We start from the raw sequence: 17,929 nt of genomic DNA on the forward strand, positions 1-17,929 counted from the left end.
CCTTGTGGATTTCTGTTACAGAAACTGATTCATGTTTGGCACTGAAGACCTAACATGAGTCAGTTTTTATAGCAGAAACCTGAGTATCTTAGGCTCTTCCACAGAAAAGTAAAATAACGTGACCAGCTATTCACAAAGGAAGTGCCTCCTGGCTGGGAGGTGAGGAAGAGAATGGAAGATGCTAGAGGCAGTCAGGGCTCTTAGGAGGCTCCAACAGTAAGGTAAGTGAGAAATGACAGTCATGCAACAAAAATCAGGTCAAGATTGAGAGTCTGTGGACTCATGTGCAGAGCTAGCAAAAAGTGTTGCTGCCTGCCCAGGGCAGGTGCCCACAGAGAGTCAGTCACCACAGAAATGTCAAATCAGGAAGGGGCCAAGAGGGGATTCCAAAGCCTGGCTAGATATGACTATGGTGATGACAGCCAGCCATGTCATTCCTTTGAACCAGGGCAACGCAATATACAACAGGAAAATAAAATTAAATACAAGCAAAAATATCTTGCTTAGTAAAGATTAAAAAAGAGAGAGAGAAAGAGAGAGACCTGCAACTTGCTTATGAAAGTTTTCCATGGAGAGGGATTTCACAGAAATGAAGTGATTTTATTAAAATGAAAACTATGCTTATGAAAAACAGATCCTTAGTGAACAGCAGATGGCCACAGACCTATCTATTTAATCACAGTGCATAATGGCACATAGAGAGTTGGTTTAATCTCCTTACAACAGATTACATCTTCATTTCTCTGGAGAGTGTCACACTGCCTCACAGTGAGTGTGCCAAATACACAGTCTCCTCCTAAAGCATTTGGCATCATTCAAGGGTTAAGAGATGTGTGATTAATCAATAAATGTTAGTTGATGGGGAAATCACACTACTCAAAGGTCTCATGGGAGTCTTAGAACCAGACAAGGCATGGTCCTGTGCTCTTGGAGAATCAAATTGAACCCAGTAATTCTGCCAGCTTCTTAGAAGCTGAAACAATTCAGCAAAGGGACTCCTTATCAGAGATACATTAGCACTGGGCAGAGCCAAGATCAACCCAATGGAATCTTCACAGACCACACAGACCTTCAAAATCTTCCCTGCAGAAATATCTGTCCCAGTGAGCCAGGCTGTGGATATAAGGGCAACCTACATACAGCACAACACAGGTCTCACATTTTCTCTGTTCATGCTGTTCCATCCTGAAAAAACGGCAGTCTCAGCAATCAGATAGTTGCTAACAATCAGGAGCTAGAGTTAACTCCCAGCCAGGAAGGATAAGGTTTAGAACAAGGGAATATGTGAGTGAAGACAGCATCCTAAGAAGAGAAATATATAGAGACAGGTTCTTGATATGGGACTAAAAGGCCACTGAGAAGTATAAAGAATGAATATTTTGTGGAACATTAAGAGAAAACTCTTGTCTGTGTCCCTTTTGCCCCTGCTCACTCCAGGCTAGGCATCTAGCAAGAAATCAACAATTAACGGAACTCAAAAACTGATTCCAAAATCCTAGGAGAAATAACACTTTGGGAGTGGTGCAATGAACTAAACTTCTTTTGGCAGAGTTCAGAGTTCCTTATCAAAAAGCATCTTTTCTGGGTCCCATCCAACCACAGAGGCTGAATTTGGAGGAGCAGAGCTGAACCCAGGAATCTGCATCCTTAGTGTGTCTCCCAGGAAATGTGATGCAGTTAGCTTTGTGATTGACCCTGTCTTCTCTAAAGGGCAACTGCTGGTATGGACTGGTTTGGCTGAGGATCTAAGATGACTCATAGCCAAGAACTTAACCCTGGACCCGTCCTACAGGTGGTGAGCCTGAAGATGTTCTTCATATGCACAGGGGCCTACAGGCATCTCCAGGTGAGTCTGTATTAAGTCAGGGAAACAGAAACAGGAACCATTCGAGAATGAGCCAAAGGGCCAGAGCTAACCTGGGAATAGCAGAGTCACTGTTGATACCTAAAAAGACATCTCTTTCTCCCAAACCACTTTCTCTTTTCAACTTTATTCTCACTTGGTTTGAAGAATAATAGATGTCCCCAAGCAGCCACAGACATATCTGTCCCTTCCCACCTTCCAATTAGGAGACAGGAGAGAAAGAAGGCTGGGAAGTGTGAGGTACTTTACAACGTTTTCCTTTTTTGCTGCCGTTGTATTCTTCTTTTTTTTTTTTTTTCTTGTGTTCTATGGAAACAGGCTTTCTCTATGTAACAACTCTGGCTGTCCTGGAACTCACTCTGTAGACCAGGCTAGCCTCAAACTCACAGAGATCCACCTGCCTCTGCTTCCTGAGTGAGGGGATTAAAGGTGTATACCACTATCACCCAGCTCTAAATATTTCTTTAAAATGTAAAAATAGATAAATTAATTAAAAGACTGGGGAGATAGCACTGTCAGTAAAGTGGTTCCTGGACAATCGTCAGGACATAAGTTCAGATTCCCAGGACACAAATAAAAATCCAGGTATGGAAACACACTCCTCTAAGGGTCCCTGGAGTCACCACAGTCTAGCCAAATTGAAGATCTCTAGGTTCAGTGAGCGACCCTGTTTCTGAAAATAAGGTGGGGAGTGATTGAAGAAGACAGTCAACTTCTACCTCTGGCTTCTACACATATGCACATACACAGGACCACGTGTGTGTGTGTGTGTGTGTGTGTGTGTGTGTATTATCTATGAGTATACACACAGAGAGAAGTAATTACTTGGAAAATTGAACAACCACATCAGCAGAACGCTTCATAGTTTTACAATGGATTTGACAAATTGAAAGATATTCACAAAACTTTCGATGGAGAGGTGCATCATGACAGCATGATTCCCCTATTGCACCAATTTGCATGTATGCATGCACATGCATGTGTTAGTGCTCACACACACACACAGGATAGGGAAGACAGAGAGATATACACATGGTCTGGGTTTCATGCTTATCCATTTTCTGTCATTGTTTCAGGGTTGAGTTTGGCTTCATTTCTTTACTTTGGCTAATCTTCCTCCAACAAATGTGCCTCACTTGCATAATAGCTCATGTTTTTAAGTAAATGGAAACAACTGCTCCCTGCTTGCTATCTGGCATAAGTGCTAAGCCTCAGGAATCTGTAACATCCATTTGCCTGAGAGATTGTGCCCAGGAGACCAAACTCATGGTAAGGCATGCAGCTTTCTCTCCTACCCCCACCTAGTCCTACAAATAAATTACAAGCTGAGGATTTCTTAGCCTAGTTGAGTAATCAATGACACAAGGGTGACAAGACATGACTCAAAAATACAGAGAAAGTAGCGTCATTGTACACGGGCCAGGAAGTTGCCTTAGTCCTCTTACTTAGAGTTCCAGGCGTGGAGGGGACAGTCAGGAGTCATGGCTTCTTTCTTTTGCTCCTTTTCTGGGTATGAGGCAGGGGCATGCAGGAAGGCAGTGGTTTGTGGGGAGGCCTAATGACTGCAATAAGGCATAACCACAGTCAGTAGTCACATAGACTGGCCAAAGTTTGGTAGTCAAAACAAAGAGCAGCAGCCAGGGACACAGCGCGGGGAGGAGGATGCTGGAATTCAGAGTTTCTGAAGTTGTGAGGCCTGCTGTCCTTCTCTTCCTGTCACTTGTCACCCTGAGTAGAGCCACGTGAAAAGCAACCAAAAAGGGCTTTCAATTTAACTCTCCATCAGGTGTGTTCATTCTCTTAGCCACTTACTTAGTTCTGATGGTTGCTAGGTCTTCTTTTGAATGCTCCCAGAGGCATGCGACTCTCTGCCTCATCTTAGACAGCTGTATCTGTTTTTACAAAAGAGATTTTCCTTGTTCTTAGAAGTGTGACCCTCACAGCTGACCATGCATACAAATCACTGAGTTTGGGGTGGGCCAAGGAATTTGCAATTCAGACAACTATGTTTTAATATAAATATACACATTATGCATTCCATCCAGCACCACACACTGACACTACTGATTTCCAAATACCAGTTTAACATCGACTATTTTCCTCTCCATTCTCAAACTCTTTAGGAAAAAGGCAGAGTACCAAAAACTAAAGCAACACACACATCACCACCACCACCACCTTCACCCCTAGCTTTAATATCAGGGTACACAGGGCAGGCCCTTCCCTGTTTATGTTCAGTCTCTTAAATCTTTGGGTATGTCTCTTATGTCTTCTTAGACCACTCTCTAACAACTGAATAAACAAGATTCACAGCTATAGCCCAAAGAGGACATTTTCTCCTCTGAAGTCCCAGCACAAAGAATCTGTAAGCAGAGCTCAGACTGGTCAGCAGGCCTGTGCTTCCTCCCTCAAACTGAGCTTGGGTGCAGGTGGGGTGGCTGGTGCATGTAACATGTACCAACTTCCAGATAGCAGCTCCTTATTTCCACATTGTGACTTACTTCCAAAGGTTCCCGTGAGGATGGTGGCAGTGGGTTGGAGGGCTAAGATCTTGTGGTGTAATCCGATGGCTCAGCCACAGAGCCCCACAATAACTAGAGCCTCTTATCCTCCTGGGTGTTTGGTATCTGTGCTCCCAGCCCAAATCTGTTCACATAAGCCCATTCACTGCCACCTTCTCTTACTGTGATGCCATGGCAACTCATGGGGAGGGACAATCTGGAAGACAAACCTTATGTTTTCAGGAGTCCCTCTCTGACAGGCTCCCATCCTCTGTGAGCCAACTCTTTCTTTTTTTATAATGATTTTTATTGATTCTTTGTGGATTTCACATCATGCATTCTGATTCCACTTATCTCTGTCCCCTCAAAATCACTCTCTGCCCTTGCTACCTCCCCCGACCCCAAACAAAACCTAATTTAAAAGAAGGGGCAAACCAAAACAAAACAAGGGGGGGGGAGAAGAATCTTGTTGTGGAAGCTATAGTGTGGCTCACTGAATCACATAATGCACCCGTTAGTCTGTCCATCTTGTAAGTGTTCATTACCAGGAGTCATTGCTCTGGCTGGAGGTCTCTGGATTCTGATATGTCCCTGATAATGGGCTCTCGCTGTGGTTCCTCTTGGATATCCTTTTATCCTGGGTCATAGAGATCCTGCTACTTTGGAACTGTAGGTTCATCCCCTTCACAAGCTCCAGCAGTTCACAGATGAGGTGGATATTGGAATGGACCCACTCTTAGCCTGGTTCTGGGCCTGGCTGGTAACTGGATTGGTCAGCCTGCCAGCTATCTCTCATAGTCACTGCCCGAGTGAGCTCTCCAGCACTGCCTCGGCGAGCTCACCCAAAGCAGCCTGCAGCAAGGAGTGGGGCTGGTTCTCCTGCTCTCAGGCCCTCAGATCCAGGTCACCCACACTCACACCACCAGGGTCAGCTCTACTGTTTTGCCTCGGCGAGGTGCAGAGCCCTCTCTCCTGATTGTTGTAAGGGGCCTATGTGTGGTGGGGAAGGTCAGCTTTCCTGCTTTCATGCCCTCAGGGATGGCCACCCTGACAACAGGGTCACCTGTAGTGTGCTGCTCAGACTAGGTGCAGATCCTGCTATATTGGGTGCTGCAACCAGTGATAGTCAGGACCAACTCCCCCAATCTAGTGACCCTAGGGCCAGTTCTTTAACCTGCTGCAGGTGGTAATGGGTGAGGGGCGGGAGGGCATCTTTCCACATGGCAGATGAGGAGGAGTGGGGTCAGCTCTCCTGCTCTCAGGTCCTCAGTGTCTGTTCATCTGTGTCCCCACCACAGGGTCAGCTCTAGTATGCTGCCCCGGTGAGGTGCATACCTGTGGTGAGGGGGGAAGCCATCTCTCCCAAGTACGGAGGTGAGGTGTGAGAAGCTCCCCCTTGAGGGGTAGAGCAGTATCCAGCAAGGGTCAGGGCCAGCTGTTCCAGGGCCAGCGAAGGTCAGGAACCATGCTGTAAGCTAACTCTTCATGAGAGAACATTATCTAGAACTGAGTCCCCAAGTGACAGATTCTATAGGACAGGACTTGTCTCCTACACTTGCTGTGAACCCAAAAACCCAGCTCTGTTCAAGGTCCAAGCCATGTGTTCTCTACAGCAACTGAGAGAGGTAGGCCTCACCCCACTTCTTGAAGTATATGTATCTGAGCTTGACTCTAGAGTGATATTACTGCTACCCGCATGATTCGTATCTATCACTTTATGTCAGGCAAAAATCTGTGTTTCTGGCCTCACCACTGGAACCCTATGTAGTTGTCTAGGATAACAGACTTTCATGCAGAATTCACTGCATATTGCCCTGACCACTGAAGCACCTCTTTGCAGTTTTAATTTCTCAGAGAGTGAACCCTTATCACAGCTGTTCTTCTACATTTGATACTTCCTATAATTGGTAGGAATACTATTTTAAAGTCAGACAATCAAAGGGGAGAGGTGGAAAGAAGAAACCTGAGTAGCTGACATTGATCTAGAGAGTAAAGATAGGCAGGAGCCAGATGACTAGTACCTGACCATGCAGCCCGATGACTAGTACCTGACCATGCAGCCCTCCTATAGCAGGCCTCACTTTGCCACCACAACCAGCAGCCAAGTCTCTGCCACTGTCCCAGAGGGAACAGAGGCTTCCCCGAAGTTCTGACCTTCCTGAACACACACACACACACACACACACACACACACACACACACACACACACACACACGCACGCACGCACACACGCACGCACACGGGATCACAAATGTTGCTTTGCCTTCTTTAGCAACCACTGGGAATCGTAAAGAAGTGACCCCTCCTTCTTAAGCACTAGACATGGGAGTGGACCGGTTCTTGTTGCTAGGAAGTGACTAAAAGGATTGACTGGACAGAGGAGAATGCCAAATATGGAGGACTCCACCTGTTACTCCTGACACACACAGACCATTACCTTCACCTCTGTTTCTGCTGGAATCCTCATGACCACAATTCCCCCTGGTGTCAGTGATCCTGGAGAATGAGGGCATATACCCACTGCAATGCATATATAAGCTACCACCATGATACTTCCAGCATAGACCTTGATGGCCTGGTCTCTCCTTCTATTGACCTGGTGGCTATGGCCTCATCATCTAGGTTGTGCAGACAGGTTGCTTGAGTTTCTTTGTTCACAGGTCCCAAGGCTGAGATTGAGTGGGGCCCAAGGCTCATCAGACCATTTATTTATAGATGTTTTGGTTCCTTCTACTGCAAAGTAAGCCAAACCAAAACTACACTGTTCTAAGTAGCCCTTCTCAGAAGTAGCTGTATAGCACTTTTGCTGTATGCAGTTCTGGATGTGGCATGCCATTCAGAGCTCACGCCGGGTGGAATATCTTCAGGCTGGATCACAAAGCCAGAGCCATGGGGATAGCCTCAAGACTGGGCTTCTGTTGTCTCAAAGTCTTCCTCTCCATGTGGCCACTACTGTGCTCTATTTTATTTTTTCTCAGAACTTAACAATCACAGAGCAAAAATACCCCAGGCCCTTCTAAAAACTTAGACTCGGTATAGGCGGTCTCTTCTACCATACTGATCTCTGATCATTTTCTCTTCTTCAGTTTATTGTTTGGTGTTTTGACACAGGCCCTTTCTACATGGCCCAAACTGACCTAAAATTTGTGATCTTTCTGCCTCAGCCTCATGTATGCTGGGATTACAGGTGAGCAATACCACATCCTGACCCTGCTTATCTCTGAGCATTTCTTGGCAGCACTAATCCAAAGCCTTAATAACCCAGTCTGCATTGAACATGGCAGCAGTGTGGGTAGAGGGAGGCAAACAATGTTGTCACAAGCCTGCTTGCTCCGGGGGAAAATGAAAAATTAGAAAAAGACCATTTCTCATCCTGACTGCTAAACAATTCCCTTACAGCTTTATTGTAATCCTAAAGACCCTGGCAAGGCTTACATCTGTAGAAAACCTCTTATTACGGATCAAGCACCACCCAACAACCCAGGCTCCTTATCGGCAGCACTTTTGTTAAAAGGACACTGTGTTTTCCCTCTATAGTCACTAAGCACGTCACCCTTTGTCACATGTGTGTGTCACCCTCTGAGGTAGATCTTACATCCTAGTGGGACATAGGGAGCACCATTGCAATAAGCCCAGTGACTGTGGTATGTAATCAGAAGCCACTTAGCCAAGACCAGCAAAAATAGCATGTCTGAATCAGAAGCACTGGCCCCTGCGTCATAGGCATCACCTGGTCCCATGTAGGAATGAGCAACTCCAGCCCCTCTCCCCAAGCACAGATGGTGACTAATGGCTTCAGCGTTTCATTTGGAGGAATATGTCTTGGCTAATACTCATTAATCATGTCCCTTTTAAGTAATGCTTGAGCCATCTTATGGGGTTTATCATAAACAAAATTTAAGCATTTAGGGCATAAGCCATATTCAGCGAATACTAAACTATTATTTTCAAAAAAATTAAAAGAAACACGGGTGTGGTGTGTTTGTAATTTAACTCAGAGCCTTGGAGCAGTGTGGGATGCCCTTTGGAAGTTAATATGGAAAAAAGATACAATCTGCTCAGGGGTGAGAGACCTCATCAGATCCACCATAAATTCCAGAATATTCCTCTAAGTATATCTATGAGATAGAATCTCAACTTCAAACTAACAGAAGAAAAAAACATGGGTTATGTATGTGTATTAGTCTGGATTCTCCAAAGGAATAGAATTGATAGAATGAATGTGTGTGTGTGTGTGTATGTGTGTGTGTGTGTGTGTGTGTGAGAAAGAGAGAGAGAGAGAGAGAGAGAGAGAGAGAGAGAGATTTATTAGAATAACTTACATAAGGTCCACAAATCCAGTAGTTGTTCACTCCACAAAGTTGGATGCCTCAGCTGGTCTTCCGTATATGCCAGAATCCCAAAGAAATAAGCTCTACTGCCAGTGAATGAATGGACTTGTCAGCAGGAGCAAGCAACGAGCAAACTTTCTTCTTCCATGTCCTTTATATAGGCTGCCAGAAGAAGGTGTGACCCAGATTCAAGGTGTATCTTCCCGCCTCAAAAGATCCATATTAAAAGTGGGTCTTCCCACTTCAAATGATTTCATTTAAAAAGGTGTGTATGCCCAACCACTTGAGTGTTCATTAATTCCAGATGTAGTCAGTTTGACAGTGAAGAACAGTCATCACAAGCGGTCAGCTGCACCACTTCTCCTAGTGATGCCAGTTTTCATTTGCAAGTAAATGGAAAGATGTCTTCTGTGTTAGCCTTAAAGGTCACAGGAGGATGAGAGTCCTACAAGAACAAACGTGGTTAACCTAAGGAATCTCAAGCATCTTTCCTTCCCTCCGGTGGAGGGAACAGCCACCCAGCTTACTATAGCAGGCCTCTTCCTGTCGTGACAACTGAGGCCAGAGTGGAAACCTCCCTTCTTTTTCACAGAGAACAAACGGTGTGGGGGGGGGTCCCTCTGCCCATGGGTCCTGTCGACACAAGCCACTGAAACTCTGGACCAGGTGTGCTTTCCTTCCAGTCGTCCTTCACCTTTGGTGTGTCACTCTCCATCAGCAACAGGTTCCACAGAGGGAAGGCATTGGCTTGCTCGGAATAGAGAGGAGGCTGGCAGAGATCAGCCCGGAGTTCCTCTGTGATCAGAAGTACAGCGATGAAGAGCACCTGCCGGAAAAGCTCACAGCTTTCAAAGAGAAATAAATGGAGTTTGACCTGAACAATGAAGGCAATATTGATCTAATGTCTTTAAAGAGGATAATGGAGAGAATGGGGGGGGGGGGTCCTTGAGACCCATCTGGAGATGAAGAAGCTGATCTTGGAGGTGACAGGTGTTGTCAGTGACACCATCTCATACATAGACTTTGTGAATATGATGCTGGACCAGCGGTTGGCTGTCCTAAAGCTGGTCATGACATTTGAAGGGAAAATGAGTGAGAGCAGCCTAAAACCAGCTGGCCCCACTCCAGGGAGAGACATAGGCAGCCTTCTCTGAGGACCCACCTGGACTTCCCAGGCTCTGCTTCTCCACTCTGTGCTCACTGCCTTCTCAACTCCTTGTAATCTGTCTTCTTTGTTTTATTCTAGTGTACTCATTTCTTTTTCAGCTCCATTTCTTTATGGAAGCACATGTTACTTGTCTTAATGAGACTGGGGAGTCCTGAGCCTCAGGGTCCCTCCTCTCTGCTTCCTGCTGTCCTGTCCTCCCTATACAGAAGGGCTGGCATCAACCCCAAAACCGGAGAGGACATGGAGGCTGCAAACCCGAGTTCCCATGTTTGAAGAGGGTCCCGCCCATCCGTTCACCTTTCTAGGTTTCTAAGCTAAGTTCAGACTTCGGGTTAGAGCCTGGTGGGCTCTCCTCTCCACCTACTGTCAGAAGATTCTGAACAGGTGCAAAGTTCCAGGGTGCCTAGGACAGCTTCATGTTTCCCATATTCCTGCATTTTCTAGCAACAGTCACTCAGTGCCTCACAGGCGCAACTGATTCCCCTTAGTTCTTGCAAATTTCCATCCTTAGTGACATGACACTAGGTAGGGAGGAATGAACAACTGTTTGAGTCCCTCAAAGGAACCAAAAGGAACTTCTGGCTTAATTCTCTGTTATTTATTTATTTGTTTGTTTGTTTTAATTTCATTTTACATTCCAACCATAGTTCTCCCTCACCCCACACCTCCAGCCCACCACCCACCCTCCCTCCCAAGCCCACCCCCTAAACACTCCCTCCAACATGTAAATACTCCCATGAGGAGTCAACAAAGTCTGGCATATTAAGTTGGAGCAGGACCAAGCCCATCCCCCTTGAATTAAGGCTAAGCATGGCATCCCATCCTAAGGAATGGGCTCCAATAAGCTAGCTCATGTACCAGGGATAGATCCTGCTCCTACTGCCAGGGGCCCCTCAGATAGACCAAGCTTCACAACTGCGTCCCACATACAGAGGGTCTAGTTCGGTCCCCTGGAGTCTCCACAGATGTTCATGAGTTTCTATGAGCTTGGTTCAACTGTCTCTGTAGATTTCTCCATCATGGTCTTGACCTTCCTTGCTCATATATTCCCTCTTCCCTCTCTTTGACTGGATTCCTAGAACTCCGCCTGGTGCTTGGTTGTGGATCTCTGCATCTGAGTCCATCAATTACTGGATGAAGGCTCAATGATGATAGTTGGGGTATTCACCAACCTGGTAATAGAGGAAGGTCAGTTCAGGCACATTCTTCACTATTGCTATGAGTCTGAGCTGGATTTTTGGGAATTTCCCTGGCACCAGGTTTCTCCCTAACCCCATAGTGGCTCTCTCTATCAAGACATCTCTCTCATTGCTCTCCTATTCTGCTCTCTCTATCAAGACATCTCTCTCATTGCTGTCCCACTCTGCTCCCCCATCATTCCATTCCCTCGAGTTCTCACTCCCTTCTCCTCCCCTTTACCCAGTCCCCAATTTTCCCAGGAGATCGCATCTAATTTCCCTTCCCAGGAGGATCCATGTGTCCCTCTTAGGGTCCTCCTTGTTACCTAGCTTCTCTGGAGCTGTGGGCTGCAGTCTGGCTATCCTTTGCTTTACATCTAATATCCACTTATGAGTGAGTACATATCATGTTTGTCTTTCTGAGTCTGGGTTACTTCACTCAGGATGATTCTTTTCTATTTCATCCATTTGCCTACAAATTTCATGATGTCATTGTTTCTTACAGCTGAGTAACTCCGTTATGTAAATGTACCACATTTTCTTTATCCATCCTATGAACATTGTTGAGCAAGTACCCTTGTGGTATGATTGAGCATCCTTTGGATGTATCTGGCTTTGCTCTCCTGACCACACCTTCACAGACAGCTCAGAGGAATAGTGAAGTTCCATGGTCCCTTGCTGTGGAGGCAAAGGTAAGGATAGTGGTATGGGGGAGTCCCACTCTCAGGGAAGATGCTGAGGGTGCCAGGGCAGAAAAGGAGTCAAGTGATCATGTTGAATCTCAAACAGAGAAACAGGCTGTCTGATTGCAAAATGTCCAAATCTATCTATTTACCTTCCTACCCGACTTGTCCTTCCCTTCACTCACTCACTCACTCACTCACTCACTCACTCACTCACTCAGCAGTTACTTAACGATTACAAGCTTCAAGTCCTAAAAGAGAGATAACAAACAGTCCCCACCCCAAACCTACATCCATGTGCTCCTGTCACATGTCAGACAGAAATGTGCAAAAGTCACCATGTTTAAAATAACAATTAATCTCAAACCTCCCTTCCTGATCCATGTTCTGACAAAGGTCAGGGGAGTAAATCTTACATCAGAGGACAATATTAGCTCTCAAAGGCCTAATTCTTATTCTAGAATCGGTCAGAACTTCATTCCATGAAATAGGTCATATGAGCCCAAAGGAGGAGGTAGGTATCAGAAGGGTTGGAGAGAGAGGAAACAAAAGAAGGAGCTGAGCTAGCTAATTCAAAATTGTGTTCCTTGTAACCCAGAGGTCACAGAACAGTAGGAAGTTAGTTGATTAGCTATCATCAGGTCAGGTGAGTCACTTCCACATGTAAGGATTAAGACAGAAAGAATATCTAATATCTCTTAGAAAGCCAGACCACTTCATTTCAGGTAAGCAACCAAGAATTTGAGCATGTTCGATTCTATTTTAATTTTTAGCCTGCTCTATCAGGATTCAGTGCAGGAGCCTTGTCTAAAGCCTGACCTCCTAGATTTTTTTTTCAGAGCTAGGAAACCAGGGTCAAAAGGCAAAGCCTTTGCTGCTAAGTTGCAACCTGGTCTCTCCCTGGGATGTTTATTTAGCATCTGGAACATAAGTCAGACAGAGTTCAGGAGAGGCACCTTCACAAACAGCAGGCTGGCATCTTCTAGAAGTCTTTGCAGCACACTCTGGGGTTTCTGAAAGATAAGCATCTGAGGTCAAGGTGGGGCAGTCTGGGCTCCTCTGTAGCCCCTCTTCTTGCTAGGACCTCATGATTTCTAGGACATGTTTCTCCATGTGTCTGCATCCTGCCTACTTCTTATCAAAGGTACCAGTCATGTGAGACCAGGACCTGCCCTGATAACTTCAATTGACCATGTCTCCAGAAAGAACAGTTCTTCAAACCAGGTACTTCCCGATGTACTAGGAGTGTGTGCTTTGGCATGATAGTTAGGGAGGAGGGCACAATCCTACCTATGGCAGAGGCCATTCCACTCAAACCACTAGACCCCTGAGGATAGTTCCACCTCCCAAATGCAACAAAAGTTCATGGGAGTATGAAGGGCGCTACGAGAAGCAGCCAAGTGTGAAGGTGGAGTTTTTCTGCATCTAGGGAGTTGTTCCCAAGTAACCATTCAGAAACTGCTTAATTATAAATGTTCAGCTGATAGCACAGGCTTATTCCTAACTAGCTCTTACAACTTAAATTAACCCGTTTATATTAATCTACATTCTGCCACACAGCATTACCTCTCTTTCATCTTGCACCTCCCATTTCCTCTCCATGTCTGGCTGTCAACTCCTCTCACTCCACCCTTCTTCCCAGTGCCCCTAGACTGGCTTTCCCACCTAACCTTTTCCTGCCCAGCTATTAGCCAGTCCGCTTCTTTATTTAAACCAATCACAGTGTAATTTGCACAGTGGAAAGACCATTCTACACAAGTGCATTAGTGCTTACTGCTGAACAGAAGAGGAAAAGGGAGAGGCACCTTCTTACCACCACCATAGAGACTCTCAGGTGGGAATGCCTGGTGACCCAAAGCCTAAAAGGAAAAAGGAGCTGGGAATAGAGTTTAGGTAGGCTAAGTGCTTGCTGTGCAGTTATGAGGATCTGAGATGCCCTAGAACCCATCTACAGAAGCTAACATGGTAGCCCATTTTTTTTATCCCAGCATCAGACATGCAAAAACACAGGAGTCCCTAGGACTTACCGGCCAGCAAGCTGGGCCTAAATTGTGAGCTTCAGGTGCCATTGAAAGACCCTGTCTCAAAAAACAAGGCAGACAGTACATGAGAAACTGCACCCAAGGATGAATCCTGGCTTCCACATGCGCTTGCACACATGTACCCACTCACACATGAAGATGCACACACACAATTTATTTATTAAAATAAATAGAGAAGAGAAAGGGATGGGAAGGGAATGCAAGAAAGAAATGTGCCCATGAAAGCGAGGCTTCCTCCTGGGTGTGTGGCTCTGACTAGGGACTTCCAAATGCTATAAGTCCACTAGGTCTATTGGCTGCTCTTGGGGAAAGGTTTGGCATCCAACAGAGAAAAAAGTAAGAAGCCTCCTTTCAGGACCCTAAGAGAGACGTACATGGTCCCCCAGGGAAGGGGAAAGAGACAAGATCTCCTGAGCAAATTAGGAGCATGGGGGGGGAGGGAGCTAGGAGAAAGAGGAGGGGAGAGAAGGATATGAGGGAGCAGGAAGGTTGAGTCAGGGGAAAAATAGAGGAGAGAAGGATGAGAGATACCATAATAGAGGGAGGTTTAAAGAGAAATCTGGCACTAGAGAAATATTCAGAGATCTACAGGGATGACACCAACTAACAATCTAAGCAATAGTTACCTTAAATGCCCTACCCCGATAATGAGATTGATGACTCCCTATATGCCATCCTAGAGCCTTCATCCAGTGGCTGATGGAAGCGGAAGTAAACACCCATAGCTAAACACTGAACTGAACTCCTGGAATTCAGCTGCCGGGAGGGAGGAGTGATGAGCAAAGGGGTCAAGACCAGGCTGGAGAAAACCACAGAAACAGCTGACCTGAACAAGGGGAAGCTCATGAACCCCAAACTGATAGCTGGGAAGCCAGCATAGGACCAACCCAGACTCCTGATCGTGGATGTCACTTAGGAGGCCTGGGCATTCTATGGGGCCTCTGGTAATGGATCAGTGTTTATCCCTAGTATAGAAACGGACTTTGGTATTGCATTCCACATAGAAAGATACTCTCTCAGCCTAGATACACGGGGGAGGGTCTAGGCCCTGCTCCAAAGGATATGACAGACTTTGAAGATCCCCCATGGAAGGCCTCACCCTCCCTGAGTAGCAGAAAGGGGATGGGATAGGGGGTTGGTGGAGCGTAGGGGAGGAGGAGAGGGAAAGGGAACTGGGATTGACATGTGAAACAAGCTTGTTTCTAATTTAAATTTTAAAAATCTGAAAGAAAAAAAAAAGAAGCCTCCTTTCAATTCTCCCTCCAACCTCATAATGACAGTCAAGAACTTGTTGCTGTGACAGTAGTTCTGACTGAGTGGCAGTTTCTACTCTCAATCCTGGACTTCTCTGGTCCCTAGAGGGGAATGAGCTGGATGCTGAACCATACTTTCCCAGCACTTACGTCACCCATGGGAGGACCACTCTTGAAAGACACTGTGTCTCTAAGGACCTGTCACTGCTTACTCTTTGGTACTTTGCAGATGTCACCAAGCATCATAGACAGAGTTTTCTGGGACATTGCAGTCTGAGGAGCACCAGTTAGGATGGAGTTATTTGAGTCATTTACCTCATCACCCTGACTCCAGCTTGCCAACTGACTGTTGTTTCAATCAGGTTAAAAATCTCAGATGAACCATCTGTCTTTAGCCAGTGGCTGAGAGCAATGGGACTGGGACATTTGGGTATCTTCAAAGAGACATTAGCCCCTGTTTGATTAATTAATACATAGGACTCTAAGCCCAGTCCTGGACTGTTGGAACAGCTTGGGTAAATGCCCTGCTCCAGACAAAACTCTTAGAGATGGGCCCAAGCTGTGGCCACCACTTTCCACAGGGTTCTAAGTCCCAGAGCCCTGCAGATGACAGAAAGAGAGAGACTTTAAAATGACTCATTTTCAGTCATTCCATGCAGCCACCCCTCACTCCAGAAGAGCCCTGAATTTGTCCCAAGTCACCCAAAACAGGACAGGATCCTATCTAACATAAGAATACCCAGAGCCTGGTAGTCCACAAGTGCCAGGACAGTGTCAGTGTGATGCCAGGGAGTGGGACAGGAGCTGGACAGGGTAAATGGGGGGCAGGTAAGGACTCTTCAGGAAAAGATGGCATCCAGAGACCCTATAGGTAAGATAGTGCTTGGAAACTTTTTCTGCAAAATACATCCCCAGCCACCTGCCACAAAGATACTCACATAGGAGGCCCTCATGTACTAGAGTCAAGTTACCCAATTCAAAATCCCTGCAGGCAGTTTCTCAGCCTCCTGTAGGTTTCAGTTCAGAAACCACGAACTCAAAAATTTTTTAAAGCAATGTTTGCTTACAGCATGTGATCTCATGGATAATATTTCTAGTTAAAGAGAAAACTGTGAATAGCTATCCTTTCCCTGGAACCAGGATGCCCGACACAGTGAGGGATGAACTGTAAATGGCCTGGCCTGATCTCTTGGCAAACAACTGAAGACATCCATGTAACCACACATTATACCTTTCCCCCTGGCTACCATTTCAGATGTGCAGTACACACTTGCTTCATTCTGTAAAGCTGATCTTGTAGCTAGCTACATCTTCTTTTGATGTGGGGCATGTATTTTCAATTTTTATCTTCCCCTCTCCCTCTTGATGATTTTCTTTAATAGGAAGGTAGTACTACATTGACAGAATGTTTTAAGTCTGTTTCACAGGTGTGTGTGTGTGTGTGTGTGTGTGTGTGTGTGTGTGTGTGTGCCTAAGTAGCAAAGCAAATGCCCAACACATGTACTTCTCTGGGTTTGATCCCAGAGTTGGTTCATACACATTTGTTAAGAGAAGCTTATTCTTTGTGAGGAGCCGTTCCACCCGCCTGGTTCTAGATCGGCATCAGTCCCAAATAAACACACGGGAAGCTATATTAATTATGAAGCTGTTGGCCTTGCTTGTTTGTTACTGGCTAGCTCTGACTTAAGTAATTACCCCATAATTGTTAATCTGAGTATGTTTCTTACCGGAGAATAGTTCCCGGCTTCCTACCCCATGCGGTTACATCTCGAACTCTCTTGTCTTTCTCTTTCCCAGAATCCTCCTCGACTCCTAGTCCCTCCTATCTAGGTTTTCTATAGGCTCAACAGTACTTTATTGACAAATAACAGGACTTCCCCAACACACATTGTTTAGTTTTTCCTTAGAATGTTTCCCAGTCTTATTTATCACACCCAAAGGGCAGATGTCACTCACTACGGGCACTGGTTAGCGTCGCTTACTGAGTTCCACTTTTCTGGAGATTGCTAACTCACTTGAAAGTGAGCTGAGGAGGCTGTGAAGAAGCCACTGGCCACCCAGGGCCAGGGAGGTGAGCTGAGGAGGCTGTGAAGAAGCCACTGGCCACCCAGGGACAGGGAGGTGAGCTGAGGAGGCTGTGAAGAAGCCACTGGCCACCCAGGGACAGGGAGGTGAGCTGAGGAGGCTGTGAAGAAGCCACTGGCCACCCAGGGACAGGGAGGTGAGCTGAGGAGGCTGTGAAGAAGCCACTGGCCACCCAGGGTGCCTCTTGCTCTAGCATGTGTCTGGATGAGACAGCAAAGGCTCTCTCAAGGGTATCTTAGTTCATCCAAAAGGGGATGCTCAGAAATGCTGCATTTCTTCCTGATTCCATTCTACGACAAACTGTCATAATCTGTCACTCTCAGGAAGCACTGAGTGTAGCCTGTGTGTACCAGTTCAAGGGATCTTCCGTCCTGTGCTGTCATATACCATGTGACAGGCATAATGGTGCGTAGTAGAGTAGATAATCCATAAATACAGTCACTTCCTCCCCCCAAAGTATTAAATAAATATTCCAGGAACAAATAACACATCTGTTTTAAATAGCATTGCTGTGATTATCCTATCTCATTAGCTAGTGTTAACTTCATATTGTGGCTGATTCATAAGGTAAATTCTTATAGATATGGATATGGATATAGGGAAAACATCATATACCTAGGATTTGGTGCTACCTATGGTTTCAGATACCTCGCCAAGGCTTTGGGGCTTACCCTCACAGATGGTAGGGCTATATTTGCCAAATTACTATGTGATTTTAGACAAGTCACTTGACTTCTCTAGCCCTCGTTTCAGCAAAATGGAGGCCAAGTCTCTGCCATATTACCCAAGGGAATTAAAAGTGACTCACAGAAGTTGCTTTGCC

General features: G+C 45.8%; 1 long non-coding RNA gene and 1 pseudogene across 1 annotated transcript; one reads left to right on the plus strand and one right to left on the minus strand.

Annotated features, from left to right (window-relative positions):
- Nucleotides 1-1,750: 1,750 nt before the first annotated feature.
- LOC101830237 lies at nt 1,751-9,851 on the plus strand (annotated as a pseudogene).
- Nucleotides 9,852-10,986: 1,135 nt separating this feature from the next.
- On the minus strand, nt 10,987-16,795 carry LOC121132749. Its single transcript, XR_005877466.1, has 4 exons — nt 16,749-16,795; nt 13,754-13,804; nt 12,683-12,739; nt 10,987-11,037 (listed from the first exon to the last, which is right to left on the minus strand). It is a non-coding gene; the product is annotated as an uncharacterized LOC121132749 (long non-coding RNA).
- Between the last annotated feature and the right edge of the window lie 1,134 nt (nt 16,796-17,929).

This window comes from Mesocricetus auratus, unplaced genomic scaffold, assembly GCF_017639785.1.
Source record: "Mesocricetus auratus isolate SY011 unplaced genomic scaffold, BCM_Maur_2.0 Super-Scaffold_100004, whole genome shotgun sequence".
NCBI lineage: Eukaryota > Metazoa > Chordata > Mammalia > Rodentia > Cricetidae > Mesocricetus > Mesocricetus auratus.